The sequence below is a fragment of the Malus domestica genome, chromosome 03 (genome assembly GCF_042453785.1).
Source record: "Malus domestica chromosome 03, GDT2T_hap1".
NCBI lineage: Eukaryota > Viridiplantae > Streptophyta > Magnoliopsida > Rosales > Rosaceae > Malus > Malus domestica.
In genome coordinates this window covers 6,954,753-6,963,788 of record NC_091663.1, presented here as the reverse complement: position 1 = coordinate 6,963,788, position 9,036 = coordinate 6,954,753, and the positions used below count along the sequence as shown (strand labels likewise).

The following is a 9,036-nucleotide window of genomic DNA, read 5'->3' as shown; positions in this document are numbered from 1 at the left end:
ATGAATGAAGTAGTCTCTATCTTTCCAAGCAGAACGCTTCAACTTCAAACAACAAGATCGTGGGACTTCATGGGTTTAACTGAGGAAATCAGTCGAAATTCTTCAATTGTTGAGAGTGATATTATTGTCGGTGTGTTTGACACTGGCATTTGGCCTGAATCTGATAGCTTTAAGGACGAAGGTCTCGGTCCTCCTCCTAAGGGATGGAAAGGTGTTTGTGACGGTGGCAAAAATTTCACTTGCAACAAGTATGTTCCCTCAATTATCATCGCTTATTTAGTAATAGTACAGGCTCATTCAAACCACCTCATTTTTTAGATTTGTTGCTTTAAAGTGTAGTGAAAATTCCTCCAAAAAGAATGATGAAACTATACATAAATTGAGAAAATGAAAATTCCCGTACAAAAATATGGCATAGTTGTTTGGGCCACAAATAAAAACAAGGCCCGTTATGTGGTATATCCATTTTTATATACGCAAAAGTCGTATGACTTCGGCCCACCAACTTTGAAGCACAAAATCAAGGCTTGGACGATCATCTCATTTTACTCTAAAACTTGCTAAAACTTTATTGCTTTTTAACATTTCTAGTCAATTTACATTACAAGTTATGTAGCTCGGTCTAGATTTTGTTTTTGTGAACGATTATAATCTTGACTTCATCTGAAATAGTAGAAACAGGTTTAGTAGCTCGGTCTAGATTTTACTTTTGTGAACGTTTATAATCTTGACTTCATCTGAAATAATTACACTTCATTTCTTGTTTTAGTTTCTATTTCGCTTTCATTTACTTTATAGGCAAGCATACACGTCTACTTTCTCTTTCTCTTGAGCCATCTTGTGGCATTGAGACAAAAAGCTACACTCGGGACAAATACGCATTGAACTCAGTCTAGACTCCGTTTTGAGTTTTGACACCGAAATTAATGCTTATTTTTCAGCAAGCTCATTGGAGCTCGACATTATGGATACGAGTCTGCAAGGGATGAAATCGGTCATGGAACTCACACTGCCTCAACTGTGGCAGGCAATGCTGTTAAGGATGTAAATTTTTATGGACTAGCAAACGGTACTGCAAGAGGAGGCGTTCCTGCTGCGAAAATTGCAGCACATCAAGTCTGTATTCCATGCTGCCAATATCACACTTAACTGGCTGCTTTTGATGATGCTATTGCTGATGGAGTTAACATGATTACAATTTCACTTGGACAATTAGATCCGATTGATTTGGATGAGGATGCCATTGCAATTCGTGCTTTTCATGCAATGAAGAAAGGGATACTGACTTCACAGGCTGCAGGCAATTTAGGTCTTGGTATTGCCTCTGTGTCAAGTGTAGCACCATGGATATTGACAGTTGCGGCAAGTAACACAGATTGCTACTTTGTTGACAAGATTGTTCTTGCAAGTGGAACCACCCTTGTTGTACGTCTCTTCAGCTTCCTTTATCTTCATAAATTAATTTATTCAGTGTACTTCTTAATCTATTCAGAATTCAGAATTTATTTTAGTGCGTTTTAATCATCTTATAAAACAGGGTAATTCAATTAACACCTTCGTATTAAATGGAACAAGTTTTCCTCTGATATATGGAAAAGATGCTGGAACAAAAAATTGCACTGCAGAAGATGCACGGTAATTCTTGTGTCCGTTTCTTTTTAATTGCAGAAATTATAACCTGAATTGTTAACATAAAATTGCTTTACAGAAATTGTGAAGAAGGATGCTTGGATAGTGATTTGGTTAAGGGAAAGATAGTGGTATGCGATGAGATGCAAGGAGATAGAGCGGCATACAAATCTGGAGCACTTGGTTCAGTTACACTTAATGAAGTTGGATATAACGTTTCTCTTGTACCCTTATTGGCCTCAACAACGTTAATGAAGGAAGAGTATAATTTGGTCAGGTCCTACATGAACTCCACTAGGTATAGATTCTTTTCGATACTCATAAGGGGATTGTCTCAACAAATTTTCTCTTTAAGTTTACTTATGCTTGCATTATTTACAGAGATCCTCAAGCAAACATATTTAAAAGTGAAGTCATAAAAGAACCTGATGCACCTACAGTTGCTTACTTCTCTTCACGTGGACCGAATCTAATTTTACCTGATATAATTAAGGTGATGTTTCATGCCACCTTTCATTATCTGTCATAAAATTTCAGTGATGCATGTGGTAATAACAATTGCATTCCACTGTGGTTTCAGACAGATATAACTGCCCCAGGGGTAGATATCTTGGCTGCGTATCCACCTGAACTTCCTATTACAGTCCCACAAGACAAGAGGCGTGCAAACTACAATATACTATACGGAACCTCCATGTCATGCCCCCACGCTGCTGGTGCAGCTGCATATGTTAAAGCATTCCACCCTGAATGGTCTCCGGCGGCCATCAAATCATCTCTTCTGACTACCGGTATTGTCCGCATAACAGCTGCTGATTGATTAGTCACACATTTTCATTTACTAACTTTTTTCGTCTCATGTAGCTTGGTCCATGAACCATACCAACAACAACATTTCTACTGGTGCATTTGCTTATGGATCGGGGCATATAAATCCTGTAAATGCTATAAACCCGGGGCTCGTGTATGAAGCTTCTGAAGAAGATTACATAAACTTGTTATGCACAATCTATGATGAAGGCAAAGTTAGACAAATATCAGGAGATAAAAACAGCACATGCCCTACAGGTTCTGCTAAAGGATCTGCAAAGGATCACAATTACCCTTTCAATGGGAGCTAAAGTTGAACCAACCAATCCCTTTTCGGTTAATTTTCATAGAAGGGTTAAAAATGTAGGCCTTGCAAACTCCACTTACAAGGCCAAAATCTTCTTGAATTCGAAAGTAGATATCGAAGTAATGCCTGAAGTTCTTTCGTTCAAGTCCTTAAATGAGGAGAAGGATTTTGACGTGACCGTTGTTGGAAGGGGCTTGCCAGATCAATCACAAGTATCTGGATCACTGGTTTGGTCTGACGGGGTTCACAGTGTTAGAAGTCCGATTGTTGTATATGCATATATTCAACATAAGCAACAGAACTTGGTTGCATGAGCAATGATATATTTACATTTTGAAAGGGTTTTAGATGAATGGAAATAAAAGAAACTTGGTTGCATGAGCAATGATCCATTAAAATCTCTCACATTCTCAATTGAATACACCCCCCTAAATTTACGGAAGTCCGTTTGCATTTTTCCCCTTTTTTGCTCAACAATCAACTATCACCGTAAAAAATTGAAAGTAACTGCATAACACAATTAATATTTTTCAAGGCCACCTAAGTTAATGGTCTGAAAGTATCCCAAAATGTTACATTTTCTCCTCAAAATTATTATATATTACGATTTGTTCATCCTTGATACTATATATTCTTGTAGAATCCAATGTTGAGAGCACAAAAAATGAAGAAAAGAAAATTGGGTGTCTAAGGTAATAAAATGGACCATCAAATATAAGAGAAATTGGCTGCGAACATCAAGGACTTTGCCATACTACTGCCGAACATTTTATGTTGGTTGGTTTGATGGGACACTCGCAGTGTTAGGGAATTGGATCTGCTCCGGACCTTAGTGTCCAGAGCTTAGGAATCAATTCATCTGGGCCATTGATTGGTGTGTAAAAGAAATCAGAGCTGTTTGTTTTATATGGTGGGCCAAGAAAATGAGTTAATGGGGACCGTTGAATTGAATTTATGCGACCTAGATGAATTGATCTCTAGACTCCGGACACTAAGGTCCGGAGCGGATCAAATTCCCAGTGTTACAAGTCCAATTGCGGTATACACTCAACCCCTAAATGAAACCCGTTTAGGTTTATAGCCCAAGTGGCGAACGAATTTGGAGTATTGAGTTCACACTGGAATAGGGTAGAATTTAATTCTCTCCAATGTAATAAAAACAATTTTTGGGCATGAGTAATAAAATTGATATTTATTTTTTTGAAAGAGGTGTGCTATCCACACACCCCAAATTACTTCTCACACACCCCTTGTTAATTTCTGTCCGTTGTTTTTCTTCAATTCATCGGATCCGACGGTCGAAAATTAGAAAGGCGTGTGAGAAGTAAAATGGGGTGTGTGGATATCACACCCCTTTTGAAAATAGACAAAAGTAACCCTATCAAATAAATTTTTTTTTTAATAAATGATATTATATAAACTAAATGGATGGGAGAATGAGCTAAACCTCACATTGGTTAGCTATAATAATATGGTCCAAATTCGCATTTGGCGAGAATCTAACATAATACATCTCAAAGTAACCATTTCGTTTAAATATCGTTTCTAGCTAATAACACCATTTGGTAGTGCGATGATAAAATCAAAAGTTCAAAAGTTCAAAACTTTCTCACCACAAGGTTTCGAACCCTTCCTCCTTTAATCATTATTTCTTCACATGTATTTCAATGTTGAAATAGGGCTTATGGCGTGAGAACTGAGAAGCGTGGATGCTGGAGGGAAACTGTGAAAATGTTGCAACGTGGACACGATGCATGCAAATCTGGGTGAAAGCAATACGTTGTGTCCGGGTTTATTCACTTACATCGGTGTATTAGTGTCACCTCATGAGTAGACCACTCATACTACTCATCAGCAAAATACAAGCGTTATGATGGTATTCATCAAGGGCGGAGCTACCTAAGGTCCAGAGGGGGCATCCGCCCCCACTTAAATTTTGGGGCGATGAAAAAAATTGTCATGACAATTAAAACAATAATTAAATTTTTTATTTTGGTTCCGAATATTCCACGTTTTCTAACCTAAATCAAACTCAATTGAACTGGAGGTTTCATAAATAGATTGGATTTAACCGATGAAGTATCATAACTTGATATAAAAAATTTACTCTGCAAAGTATTTTATATGAATTTACTTCATCCATTCGTTTGTGGCATTACAATTTAAAATTTAACTTTTTAATTTAGAGATTTTTCATTGTACCTGACCCTCAACAACTTAACACCCATTATTTTACTTGGTTGTTTTAGGACGCCCCAGTCAAAAATATTTCTAGCTCCGTCCTTGGTATTCATATAATACTAGTGAAAAGTGTTTATAATGTACACATTGGGTTATATATACGTGTCATTTTCGAGTTGTCACTTTAGGTGTAATCTTAAATTCACCTTACAGCAAGACCTCGAGAAAATAAACAGCCAACCTTGAATCCTCATTCATTCTGTTTACATTTATAGAGAAGGTACATAGATTTTTATGAATTCGAAGTTGTTGTTTAAGGCATCAAATTGTGTAATTTAGCTTTAAATATTGCCCAACATGCATATGTAATTAAGGAAATAACTTTTGGATGTTTCCTGGAGACGAAGAGATACTGCACCCTTTAGTCCCCGTATATAAAGTCCTCTATCTTCACCTTGCCCACAAGGTGCTTGAGAAAATGACAATGGCTCGGCATGGACATGGAGCTCTTCGGTTTTATCATGCTTTCCCCATTCTCCTCCTCAATCTGAGTTTATTTTGCACAGCAACTTGTGATGATAGAAAGGTAAGAAGAGTTATATTAGCTGCAAAACAATAGTTTTCTCTTTTGCTTGACGACTTGTTAGATTGTGAATACAATGATGATGGGTGATGCAGGTCTACATCGGGTACTTGGGGGTCGCTTTCTGGTCGCGTGTACTCACCATTGTTGTCTCAACACCTTAATATCCTAGAGAGAGTTGTCCAGGGAAGGTATGTAATTTATGTATGTAGTTTTCTTTTTATTTTTCCATTTAAGTCATAAGGTGCTCTTTAATTCGTGTTTCTCTCCTCCGCAGCAATTCTGCTGAAAGCTTATTGGTAAGGAGTTTCAATGGATTTGCTGCCTATCTAACTGACCAGGAAAGGGAAAAACTTGCTAGTGAGTACTCAGATACACTGTCTTATCTATATGCCATTAGAAAGGAGTAATCCTTATTCGGTTTGAGAATTTATTAAGTAATTGAACTGCACATTTCAGATATGAAGGGAGTGGTCTCTGTCTTTCCGAGCAGAGAATTGCAACTTCAAACAACAAGATCTTGGGACTTTATGGGACTCAGTGAGAAATTCAATCGAAGTCCCTCTGTTGAGAGTGATGCTGTTGTTGGTGTGATCAACAGTGGAATTTGGCCAGAGTCTGAGAGCTTTAAAGATGAAGGTCTTGGTCCTCCTCCGAAAAAATGGAAAGGTGCTTGTGAAGGCGGCAAAAATTTCACTTGCAACAAGTATGCTCCCTCAATATTCATCAGTTTTTTTTTTTTATAGTAGTTGCTAACTTGCAGTACTAGTATTCCTTACGTAAGTTGTTACGAAAAAACCCATAAAAAATCATGTAGCAAAACTGACCAATAAATAAGAAAAGAGAGGAAGGGAGATTAACATAAATAATCCACCAAAAAAAATCACAATTATTCTTCAACTGCAGAATTCTCTACCACAAATGCTCAAAATCTAGCTCACGGCTCAAATTATCACTTAACGAACCTCACACTATTTTCCAATTTTGCACTCTTCGCTCCGATAATAGCCGACCCCACTTAGTGGGAAAAGGCTTTGTTGTTGTTGCACTCTTCGCTCCGACATTCTTCAAGAAAACTACTAGTTCAAGATACTCTTGAACCTCTTTTTGGCAACTATGCCTTCTTAACTCTTGGTGCTGACACCCTTTGACATAGATACATACTTTTGGTGTTTCATGATTACTTAATGCTCCTATAAACTTCCACAATTGTACTATTTGTGTGAAAGCTTGAAAATTTAAGACTTTGGGTCCAGACTGCCAAATCATATTAACCAAATTGATATACAAATTGTTTTCGAATAGGATGAAAACCTATTAGGTAATCCGCTTTTTTTCATTTCTTATAATGGTTCCTTTTTCAGCAAGCTCATTGGGGCGCGATATTATATAACAGAGTCTGCAAGGGATGAATGGTGTCATGGAACCCACACTGCCTCAACGACAGCAGGGAACGCTGTAAAGGATGTGAGCTTTTATGGACTAGCAGAAGGTACTGCAAGAGGAGGTGTTCCTGCTGCGAGAATTGCAGCATACAAAGTACGCTCGCTGGCACAATCGTGCAGTGCACATAATACGTTGGCTGCTTTTGACGATGCTATTGCTGATGGAGTCGACATTATTTCAATTTCAATTGCTTTTTCTTCTATAAATTTTTTTGATGAGGATCCTATTGCAATTGGTGCTTTTCATGCGATGAAGAAAGGGATACTGACATCAAATGCTGCGGGTAATAATGGTCCTTCGGGTGCTACTGTTTCAAGTGTAGCACCATGGATGCTTACAGTTGCAACAAGTAGCATGGATCGTAGGATCATTGATAAAGTTGTTCTAGGAAATGGACAGACACTAGTTGTATGTATCAGTGACTTCCTCTATCATTTACCAATAAACTTATATATTTCTAATTTTTTGTTATATTGTTTTCAACAGTATTTACACAAACAGGGGAATTCAGTGAACACTTTCACATTAAATGGAACAAGGTTTCCTCTGGTTCATGGAAAGGATGCTTCAAGTTCAAGTAATTGCACGGAACAAGACGCCAGGTAACTCTTGTACATTTTAACTTTAATGATTACTATAATTCAGTACTGATTTGTTGCATTGCAGAAATTGTGAACTAGGTTGTCTGGACAGTACATTAGTGAAGGAAAAGATTGTGCTATGTGATTGATACACTACTGGAGTTACGGAGGCATACAAAGTTGGTGCACTAGGTTCGGTTTTACACAATTACATCAACATTGATGATGCTTCTAATGTTCTCCCGTTAGCTGCAACAACTTTAAACAGTGAAGAATATAATGTGGTCATCTCCTACATGAACTCCACCAGGTATAGATTATTTCTCATACTGACAAGGCAAGAATTTCTCGTGATAATTTTCTTCACTAAATGACCGAATGCCTCTCATGCAGAGATCCCCGAGCAAACATATTAAAAAGTGAAGTCATAAAAGATCTTGTTGCACCTGTTGTCGCCTCCTTCTCTACACATGGACCGAATCTAATTTTGCCCGATATTATCAAGGTATATGTTAATTTACTGTCACCTACAGTTATCTTTCATGTTTGTGGAGATTATAATAACATTTATGATCCAATGTGTTTCAGCCAGATTTAAGTGCCCCAGGAGTAGAAATTTTGGCTGCATATTCGCCTAATGCTTCTATCTCAATTCCGGAAGACATAAGGCGCGTTAAATACACCATACTATCTGGAACTTCCATGGCTTGCCCTCATGCCACTGGTGTAGCTGCATACGTTAAAACCTTCCACCCTGATTGGTCTCCCGTAGCCATCAAATCCTCTCTTATGACTACCGGTATGGTTTTCATGCGAAGTTATTTCTTGATCAGTGTCATTTTGAATTTTTAGAAGTATGACACTAAAATATATTTCTATACTCGTAGCTTCGCTCATCAATGATACAAACAGCAGCATTTTGGATGGTGAATTTGCCTTTGGTTCTGGACATATCAATCCTGTAAAAGCAATAGACCCCGGGCTTGTGTATGAAGCATCTAAAGAAGATTACATAAAGTTGCTATGCACTAGATATGATGAAAGCACGGTTAGACTTATATCAGGAGATAACAGCAGTTGCCCTACAGGTCCTGAAAAAGGGTCACCGGTGGAACTTAATTACCCTTCGATGGGAGCTAAAGTAGCAGCAATGGAACCTTTTACGGTTAAATTCCATAGACGAGTTAAAAATGTAGGCCTTGCAAACTCAACTTACAATGCCAAAATCTCACCAAATGCCAAAGTAGATATCAAAGTGGCGCCGGAAGTTCTTTCCTTCAAGTCCCTGAATGAGGATCAGACCTTTGATGTCACCATTGTTGGGAGCAGTTCACAATTCGAATCACGAGTGTCTGCTGCCCTTGTTTGGTCTGATGGAACTCATACCGTTAGAAGTCCGATTGTTGTATACACGGTACCTAGAACATGAGTATTGATGAGAGGAGACTTACATTTTCAAATGGTTTATAATAATAAAAGAATTGTAGTTCAAAGTTTAA

General features: G+C 37.8%; 2 pseudogenes; both read left to right on the top strand.

Annotated features, from left to right (window-relative positions):
* Window positions 1-3,077, top strand: LOC103448584 (subtilisin-like protease SBT4.4; annotated as a pseudogene).
* A 2,205-nt stretch (window positions 3,078-5,282) lies between these two features.
* Window positions 5,283-9,036, top strand: LOC103448531 (subtilisin-like protease SBT4.4; annotated as a pseudogene).